This window comes from Elephas maximus, chromosome 3 (genome assembly GCF_024166365.1).
Source record: "Elephas maximus indicus isolate mEleMax1 chromosome 3, mEleMax1 primary haplotype, whole genome shotgun sequence".
NCBI lineage: Eukaryota > Metazoa > Chordata > Mammalia > Proboscidea > Elephantidae > Elephas > Elephas maximus.
In genome coordinates, this window is record NC_064821.1 from 194,454,720 (window position 1) to 194,464,924 (window position 10,205).

Sequence of the window (10,205 nt, forward strand, 5' to 3'; positions counted from 1 at the left end):
GAAATGAAGGTTAGGCGGGAGCCTTGGAGACAGGCCGGGACACTCAAGAATTGAACTGCAAAGGAGCAGAAGACCGGGAGGGATGCGGTGCCCCGAGCGGGTACAGCCTCCCTGGCCTGTCCAGCTCTGAGGGTCGTCGCCGCCCCGTTGGCCTCGACGAATGGGTTCACGTGGCACCACTTTACAAAACACCACCCTGGGTTCCCCTTCCCAGCTCCTTCCGCAGTGGGGACAGAAAGCACATCTGGTCCTAGCCTTGGGTCTCCGCCCTGGCGCCTCCCTGCCAGCGTGGCCAGGGGTGGAGCAGAAGACAGGCTCTCCGAAATCTCCGAGTCCTTACCTTTAGAGCCTGGCAACAGTCTAGGGTTGGGGACCTTGGCAGGAGTTGAGGAGGAGCCCGGAGGAAAGAAGCCAAAGTAGAGGGGATGGAGGATCTGACCTCAGTGTTGAGAACTGAAGTCTGGAGAGGTCGTCAGTCATGCCTTTGGGCTGTAAAGGGGGAAGTCTCTGAATAAGGGAGTGTGCAGAAAAAAATAAAGCAGCTAGGCTGACTGCAGCAGAAGGGATGGAGGGTTAGACTGTAGAAAGAACTTCTTGATAGGGCCCCACCCTAGAATAGCCAATAAACTGTCAAGTTTGAAGAAGGGAGTTGAATGCTTCAGCCAGATTTGGGGGTCCAGTTATCTGGGCGTGTGGAGAGCCTGGGCTCCTGGAGGTAAGAGGGCTGCAGGTCGAGGAGCTCTTTGAGGAAGGACAGACAAAGGCAGAAGTGGGGGAAGGAAGGGAGGCCCCTGGGGGGTGCTTAGGGCCTGGGGTTGCAAGCATTGCCGGTCTCCTCCCCCACCCACCCTGCCAGCTCTGCAATGCTGTAGGTAAAGGGAGGGGGATTAGGTTTTGACAGTGAAGTCAGGCTCCTAGCCAAGGGGATGAGGAGAGGCTGGGGAAGGGAATGTGGCGGAAACCAGACTCCTGCTGCCCCCCTTTCCCGCTCACTGCCTCCGACTACTCCCACCCAGGGCATTATGTCCATCTCCACTTCACTCCAGCCTTCTTGAGCCTCCAGCCAAAAAAGTCCAGTATCCTACTCAATAGGCATCCCTCTTATTGCAAAAGAAAAGGGTCCCTGCAGGCAGGCTCCCTGACAGCCTTGTGACTGAAGATATTAAAACCTCACCCAAAAGATGGTCACCAGGATGAGGCAGCTAAACCTCCAGAAGCCTGTAGAAGGGATGTGCAGACCCCTCGACACTAGAACAGGGGGAGGCGGAACTGGATGGATCTGAGGACACTCACTGGGGAGGCTGGAGCCAGGGAGGGGTGGGTTCCCTGGGGTGGGGACAGGGAGGACTGGGTCCACTACCCTCCCTTCAGTTCCCCATATTCCCCGCTGGCCAGCAGGCCAGGATTTCCAGAGAGACAGAAGTAAGACAAAGGGAAGTCAGGCTGGGAGGCAAATTCTTTCCAGATACGAGTGTTTGCGGTTTGGCAGCTCTGAGCCTCAGCTTGAGCCGGCCCGGCACTCCAACGCCAGCTGAGGGAGGTGGATAGAGCCCTGAGCAGGGTGCTGAACAGCTGGGGCAGGACGGCTCAGTCTCCAGCAGCCCTGTTAACCCATGGGAGCAGGCAGGCATGGGGGGAAGGCTTGGAAAGGGAGTTGGGGTACAACACTGGGGGCTGAAAGATGAGAGGGCTGGGGGGGTGGAGGAGGGAAGGGGAGCTGAGGAGGATGGGGGAGCCTAGGGGCAAGGGCTGGGGCCCTGAAACCAGGTGATGGGGAGGAGTTTCAGCCAGCCCCAGCCACTCAGTCTCAAACAACAACTGGCTTTAATTTCCCGCTGGGATCAATAAGGAGAAGGAATTTCCCAGTGTCGCTGGCCTTTTAATTATGACCAAATGTGGGGCAGATCTGCCCAGGGTGACCCCTGCCCCCTCCCTAGGAGCCTTGGTCACACCTCTCTGGGGCTCTCCCGGGAATTTGGAAACTCAGGTGGGGGCAGGGTGCAAAGTTGTTGAGAGAAGCTGGGGGAGCTGAGGCAGGATTGGGGGTGGGGTGGGGTGGAAACTGACTGAGGCTTGAGAGTTTGAGGAAAGGAACATTCTGGGGCTTTGTTCCCACTGCAGCCTGGCTAAGAGGAAAGTAGTTTTGCACCAGAAGGAATGGAGATCGGTTTCTAAAAGGTGGAGGGCTGTGTGAGTGTGAATTTATGTACAATCGAGAGGTCCGGGGGCTTGGGAAGAGGAGACACCCCCACCCTTCTTTATCACGCCCAGGCTGAGTGGGGAGGAGAGACTGCCTGGCCCAGCCACTCCCTGGGGAGGGAAGGCTGACGGGATGAAGAGAGTGCGAGAGTCATGAATCCCTCAACCTTACCACCAACGGTGAGCGAGGAGATTCTCTGGCCAAATTCAGCACTTGTAGAAGAGCCTCACCCTGAGCGTTGTTACTGCATCTGCTGGGTCAGAGGGTTTGTTGGCTGGGAGTCATGTAGAAATTAAACCCAGGTGGGACTGGACACCTGGGTCTCTGCTGCCCAGTACAGAGGCAGGGAAGCAGGCAGGGCTTCTCCAGAAGGTGGGAAACTCTGAGCTAGAAGAGAGGGGTTGGTGGTGGCTGGGGCAGGGCAATTGTGCCCTCTGCCCTCTTTGAGCCCCACAGTATTCCACTCAGCACAGAGTGGAGGCCCAAACACCCTGCCTTTCAGTCTATCTTATCCTCAGTACAGATGGAAGTGATCTATTCTTGTCTGTCTCCCTGGGTTCAGGGATCCAGTCCTTTTCAAACCTGGTAGGGTCAGGATCTGACTCTCCCCAGATGAGATTTCCATTGTAGCAGGATGGTGGGAGTTAGGCCAAAGAGTTTCCAGAAAACTGAAGTGTTAGCTGGGAGACAGGGTCTGAGATCTAGAAAGAAGGCAACTCTTTCCCCAGAAACATTTGTGTTTAGAGCAGAGACCCTAGGAACTAGGGAGAGACTGGGCAGAGAATCCTGAATGACCCGGACCAAAGGCAGGGGATGACAGTGACCTCCGGAGCCAGCACCAGGTCTGGCAAAGGGAAGCAGGTGTGGCCTGATAGGTTCAGACTGCAGGGTAGGAGGAGGGGGCTGACTAATAGGAGGGATTGCAGTTAGACCGGGAGTGGACCTGCCCAGCACCGAGGCATCCAGGCGGCACCTCTGTTGTTCTTGGCTCTACACCTTGTTCCCGGCTTCAGCTGCCAACGCTCTCCTCAGGGCTGGGCTGGGTTGCGCTGAGGGAGAAGAGACGGAAGAGGTGAGGATGCACGGATTGAGGATTTACTTGGATTGTGTCTTGGTCTCCAGGAGAGGTCCTTGGCTGTGCTTGGCCTTCTCAGAGGATGTCACAGAGGTGTAGGCAGCCACTGAAGAGCCTGAAGACCCTGCAGAGGGGGCAGGCAGCTGCCTTCACTGGTCTTGTCCTTGGACCCTGGGGTCTTTGCCTCTTATCCTTCTGCCCTGGCTTAGTCACCCAGACTGGTGCTTCTTGACAACGTGACATAGGGGCTGACTTAGTTACCTAAAAAAAAAAAAACCAAACCCATTGCCGTCGGGTTGATTCTGACTCATAGCGACCCTACAGGACACAGTAGAATTGCCCCATAGAGCTTCCAAGGAGTGCCTGGTGGATTTGAACTGCCGACCTTTTGGTTAGCAGCCGTAGCACTTAACCACTACACCACCAGGGTTTCCACTTAATTACCTAGTGCTACTATAACAGAGGAAACCCTGGTGACGTAGTGGTTAAGTGCTACGGCTGCTAACCAAAGGGTCGGCAGTTTAAATCCGCCAGGCGCTCCTTGAAAACTCTATGGGGCAGTTCTACTCCGTCCTATAGGGTCGCTATGAGTCGGAATCGATTCGAGGGCACTGAGTTTGGGACTATAACAGAAATGCTGCATGTGGATAGCTTTAACAAAGAAATTTATTCTCTCACAGTTTAGAAGTCCGAATTCAGGGTGCCAGCTCCAGGGGAAGGCTTTCTTTCTCTATCAGCTCTGAGAGAAGGTTCTTGTCATCAATCCTCCTCTGCTCTAGGAGCCTCTTAGCACTGGGACCCCAGGTCCAAAGGACGTGCCCCCATTCCGGCTTCTCATTCTTGGTGGTAGGAAGTCCCTCTGTCTCTCTTTTATATCTCAGAAGAAATTGACTCAAGATACAACCTTATCTTGTAGATTGAGTCCTGCCTCATTAACATAACTGCCTCTAATCCTGCCTCATTAACATCACAGAGGCAGGATTTACAATAAATAGGAAAATCACACCAGATAATGAAATGGTGGACAATCACACAATACTAGGAATCATGGCCTAGCCAAGTTGACACATATTTGGGGGGGGGGTGGGGGGCATAGTTCAATCCATGACAAGGGCCAATCTCTTTCTCATATAGGGAGTTTTTTCTCCTTATATGAGAGACCAAGGTTAGATGCCCCTTCTTCTGGACCCACCCTGCTTCATGAAGAACCTCAGGTTGAGGGGACGTGGCCCGGTCTGTTGGTGGAAGCTGCCAACATCTAAAGGTTGACCAGCCTGGGCCTGAGCCTGGCCAGCTGCAGTCCTCTTCTTCCCCTCCTAAAGGAATGCCCCCAGGGCAGCAGTGCCGGATGGGGAATTCATTCAGCACCATGACCTGCAGTTAAACCCCTCTTGGCTTTTATGATCCAGTTACTAGGGCCAGACCCCTCTCCTACTCCCACCCCCTGCCCTGTACCTTAACCCCTGGCAGCCCAGAGTAGCAGGCAGAAGGTGTAGCTGTGGCAAGTTCAGCAGACTGAACACCTGGGTTTGCGAGGCACCTGGGAAAAGATAAACAGCCTGCAGTCTAGCCTCCACCCCTTCCACGGCTGCTCAGGGTGCTGGGGAACCCAAGCCATTTCCCAGATGCCTCCTGGAGAGCCAGGGGTTGGAAGGACTCCTTCCAGCTCCTACTTTAAGATGATGGGGAGTTTCTGGAGGGAGGGAGAAGAAATGCGGGACCGCGCTGCAGACTGTAGGGGTGCTATGTGTGTGTCTCCCCCCACCCCCAGCCCCAGTCTCAACTGCAGAGGGTAGGCGCTGAGCCAGAAAACCAGATTCTGAGATCTAAAAGAGGCAGGAGAGAGGGGAGAAAGGCAACATCCCAGAGAAGAGGAGGTGAGGGGCTTTGAGGTTCTGGGTGGAAACAGAAGAGGGTACTGGACTCTGTCTCTGGGGGACAGGTAAGAGGGGCTGATGGGACAACCTCAGGGAGGAGGCTTGGCTAGACCTCCTCTCTGAGGCTGCTAAGGCTCCCGTTTCCTCCCTCTCTAGCCCCCGGTACAGTTACTCCCTCCAGACAATGGGACCCAGTAATCTAGCCAGCAGCCTGGCTCCCAGGGGTCTATAACCAGCTGCCCTAGGGGCTCCAGTGAGGCTAAAGCTCCAGGAATTAGATAATAAGGACCAGCTTCCCCCTTTTTCTTTTTTTTTTCCCCCTACCCCAGGGTGCTTCCTGCTGCAGATCAGACTCAGGTCCAGGTGCCCCTGAAGGCCCTTGGGGCCAACGGGCCAGACTCTTTGGAGACAGTCAGAGGTGCAAGGGGATTTGAGCAGGGTAAGGGAGGGCCCCTGGAGCCCAGATTCCTGGTCCCTGCCCCCAGCCTCTCATCCGGAGCAGGCAGGGAATTAAGACGGGATGCAGAAGTTCAGAGTCTGGCCCCTTAGGCTGGGGCCTTGTCCTTCCAATGACCCCCCCACCCCCACCCCTCCTGATAGCCAGCTAGAGAGATGGGTAGGCGGGGGAGGCCCCAGACTGACCTAGCCCTAATGGCTTTCTCTGGGCAGCAAGAACAAAATGGGAAAAAGATGTGTGAGGTGGGAAGCTCTGATTTCCTTTCCCCTACAGGCGCCAGCTCTGGAAAATGTCAGCTGTCAAAGAAAGAGACTGAACAGTCCCCTCACCCCAGCATCCCTGTACTACCCCACCCACTGGGGCCCCCTAGCCTGCCCGATTCCGTTTCCCAGAGGGCACTGAGCTACTCCTGTGAATTTCAGAGTTAGCCAGGCTGGGGACGCACCCTGCCCTGACGAAGTCCCCAACATCCCCTGGCTGTGACTTCTACCAGCCGGGGGGCAGGGTGTCTGGGCTGGGCTGTGGAGCTTGGGGATCTGCAGGGACATGTCTGGCGGGGGCGGGGGGGGGCAGGGGGGTGGCGGGGAGCAAAGGAACCATCAGCTCCCAGATTTCACAGCTGCCAACCTCCCTGCCACGGTCTCACGCCTCCTAAATTCCTGAGCTCTGGGACAGTCAGGTTTCTGGATGATCTGGACTTTGGGCTAGTCAGTATTCCCACGAGCCCATGGCAACTGGCCTAGAGAGCAACCCTGAGTCCAGGCCACTCACCCTACGCTCCATTCAGGCTGTTTGTGGCACTTGTGGTCTCTTTGGTACAAAACCAAAAAGCCAAATCCATGGCCGTCAAGTCGATTCTGACTCATAGTGACGCTACAGGGCAGAGTAAGACTGCCCTATCGGGTTCCTAAGGCTGTAATCTTTATGGAAGCAGACTGTTGCATCTTCCTCCTGCGGAATGGGTGGTGGGTTTGAACCACCAACCTTTTTTGCTTAGCAGCCTAGAGCTTAACCACTGTGCCACCAGGGCTCCTTTCTTTGGGCCAAGACTCCTCTTATAAGCTCCCAGCTCTAGGTGCCCTAGGGATTTAATTCCAAGACTAAGAGGAGACAGCCCTGCCTTGGAGTGGAGTAAGGTGGGGGGACAGCTCTATCCTAGCAGGAAGCTACGGGAACACTCTGGGTTTCCCCAGTCCTGGCCCCTTTGCTCCCACCCTAGCTCCACCCTTCCCTCCTTCAGAAAACCTCCGGAGATCTATCCACTCAGCCAGTCCTGGACCCAACCCTAGCCCTTAGGTTGTGAGCTGCCAGGCTGGATTAGCTGCCTCTGCCTCCTGGGTGTGGGCTCCATTGCCCTCCCCGCCCACCTACCCCCCTCCAACCCAGCACAGGGGCAGCCTGACTGCTTCCTCCTCTGGGTCTGGATCCCTCTCATGGAATCTTTCCAAAGAAGCGACTGAGCAGGATTCCACAGAGTGAAGTGTCCAACCTTTGGGGAAGCTGCCCCTGGCCCAGGGGTGCCAGACAAAGTACATTTCTGGTGCTGCTCTCCACTTTGTCAGAGGCGTCAGGGTCATGGGTGTGGCCCCTGGCCTCCTCTGGGAGAGGATGGCACTGACTCTGGGCCTTCCACTGTGCAGGAGCTTTACATGTCCTGTCCTGGGTCTGTCTGTTTCCAAAGCTATGCTTTTAACCACCTTCAACCCTATGCACTCTTTGAAAGGGTATACTGTAGGTAAAACACAGGATTTTGGGAGAGAGAGAGAGAGAGGGAAGGGATCTGTAAGAATCTAGCATGGAAAGACAAGCACCATAATCCTCTTCCAGGCTCAGCCAAATTCCATTCTGAAGTGTTTATTGTCCTTAAGAAGGCAAGAGCCATATGTATTTTTTTTAAAAAAAGAAATGAAGCAAAACCAGCAAGTCACCACAGCTAAGTGACGGGAGTGCAAAGGCAGGTGGAACGAACACCTTTGCAGCAGTTCACAAAGGCCAGGGGCTGGGGTGGTGAGGGGGTTAGGAATGGAGGCCTGGCTCACCATGGCCCCTATCTTCAGTGGCATGATTAGATGTCACTTACCCATTTACCCACTGCCTAAATGAGATGCTGTGCCCTGCTGGTGTGCCCAGTGTGTCTGCAGCTCCTCTTCCTCCCTGGCCTTCTTGGGTCTGCCACTTCTGAGGGCACGCACACTCCCTGAGCATTCTTTGGTGGGCCAGGACTATAGCCCCAAGGATGTGGGCCTTGAGTTCAACCTCTGCTCAGCTTCAACCACACCGAAGATCATCCATGTGTATGTAATCTGTCCCAGCTCAGCCCACTTCTCCCCACCTCCACTGGTCCCATCATCTCCTGCCTAGATTACAGCAAGAGCCTCCACACTAGTTCTCTCTTCCTGATCTCTCGCCTCGCACCAGCCAAAGGAGCCCTTTAAACTATGTCTGTTTATGCCATTCTCCTGCTCAAAACCCTGCAATGGCTCCCTGTTTCAGGCAGAGGAGAAGTCTAAGCCCTTACAATGGTTTATAAGGTTCTTCATTACCCCATGTATCCCCCGCTCCTCTCTGACCTCATCTACTTCTCTCTCCCTCTTACCATGCTCCAGCCTAGCCGGTCTCCCTGCTGTTCCTTAAATACACCTAGCACACTCCTGCCTCAGGGCCTCTGTGCCTACCACTTCGTTTGTCTGAAATGTTCTTCCCCCAGATATCTACATGCCGGGCCTCCTCACTTCTTTCAGGTCTCTAAAGTGTCACATCCTCAGGTCTTCCCGAAACAGTCCATCTAAAATCTTAAGTACGTATATACCTGTTCTATCTTTTTACATTTTTCCCTATCACTTATCACTCCCTGACTAGAGAGTAAGTCCACAGATAGGCTTCACTTGCCTGCAACAGTATGTGGCACGTGGTTGGGGCTCAATAAGTATTTGTTGAACAAATGGATGAAATGTAAGCGAATAAATTTTTGGCAGAAGTTCAGCCATCACCCAATGTTAGCAATCACTCAGAGGTAATTTTGATTCTGCCTTTCATTTGTCTTTTTTTGTATTTTTAAAAATAATTTTTATTGTGCTTTAAGTGAAAGTTTGCAAATCAAGTCAGTCTCTTACACAAAAACCCATATACACCCCGCTACACACTCCCAATTACTCTCCCCCTAACGAGACAGTCTGCTCTCTCCCTCCACTCTCTCTTTTTGTGTCCATTTTGCCAGCTTCTAACACCCTCCACCCTCTCATCTCCCCTCTAGGCAGGAGATGCCAACATAGTCTCAAGTGTCCACCTCACCAGCATCCCTCTCCAACCCACTGTCCAGTCCAATCCCTGTGTGGAGAGCTGGCTTCAGGAATGGTGCCTATCCTGGGCCAACAGAAGGTCTGGGGGCCATGACCACTGCGGTCCTTCTAGTCTCAGTCAGACCATTAAGTCTGGTCTTATGAGAATTTGGGGTCTGCATCCCACTGCTCTCCTGCTCCCTCAGGGGTTCTCTGTTGTGTTCCCTGTCAGGGCAGTCATCGGCTGTAGCCAGGCACCATCTAGTTCTTCAGGTCTCAGGATGATGTAGTCGCTGGTTCATGTGGCCCTTTCTGTCTCCTGGGCTCGTAATCACCTTGTGTCCTTGGTGTTCTTCATTCTCCTTTGATCCAGGTGGGTTGAGACCAATTGATGCATCTTAGATGGCCCCTTGCTAGCGTTTAAGACCCCAGAGGCCCCTCTTCAAAGTGGGATGCAGAATGTTTTCTTAATAGATTTTATTATGCCAATTGACTTAGATGTCCCCTGAAACCATGGCCCCAAGACCCCCGCCCCTGCTTCACTGGCCTTCGAAGCAGTTTATTCAGGAAACTTCTTTGCTTTTGGTTTAGTCCAATTGTGCTGACCTCCCCTGTACTGTGTGCTGTCTTTCCCTTCACCAAAACTAGTTCTTATCTACTATCTAATTAGTGAATGCCCCCTCCCACCCTCCCTCCCTCCCCCCCTCCACAGCCATGAAAGAATGTTTTCTTCTCAGTTTAAACTATTTCTCAAGCTCTTATAATAGTGGTCTTATACAATATTTGTCCTTTTGCAACTAATTTCATTCAGCATAATGCCTTCCAGGTTCCTCCATGTTAGGAAATGTTTCACAGATTCCTCACTGTTTTTTATCGATGCGTAGTATTCCATTGTGTGAATACACCATAATTTTTTCATTTGTTCTTGATTTAATCATTTATTTCATTGTCCTTGTTAGGAGCTTTCTTGCATGAAAGAGGTGCTTTGAAAAAACCAGGTCTGAAAACTAGAGTGACACAGCTGCGGCCGAGGCCACAGACACTTGCGGGACATGCTCTGAGCTCCATGCTCCTCCTTGCTGCGTCCTGTGCCTCCACCACCCTTTCATACAACTCCTCGCCCCATTTTGAGGGTCATGCCATATACCTATTCCACCTTCTCCTCCTCATCTGCCGCATCTACCTGCCACTGTAGACCTAGCTCAGGCTTCCAGTCTTCTCTGCTTCTCGTCCTGCAGCAACCTGGGGGCCTCCATTGCTTACTCAGCAGCTTCACCTCTCAGTTCCTGACTCCCTGGACTCCAACAACTTCATCTCT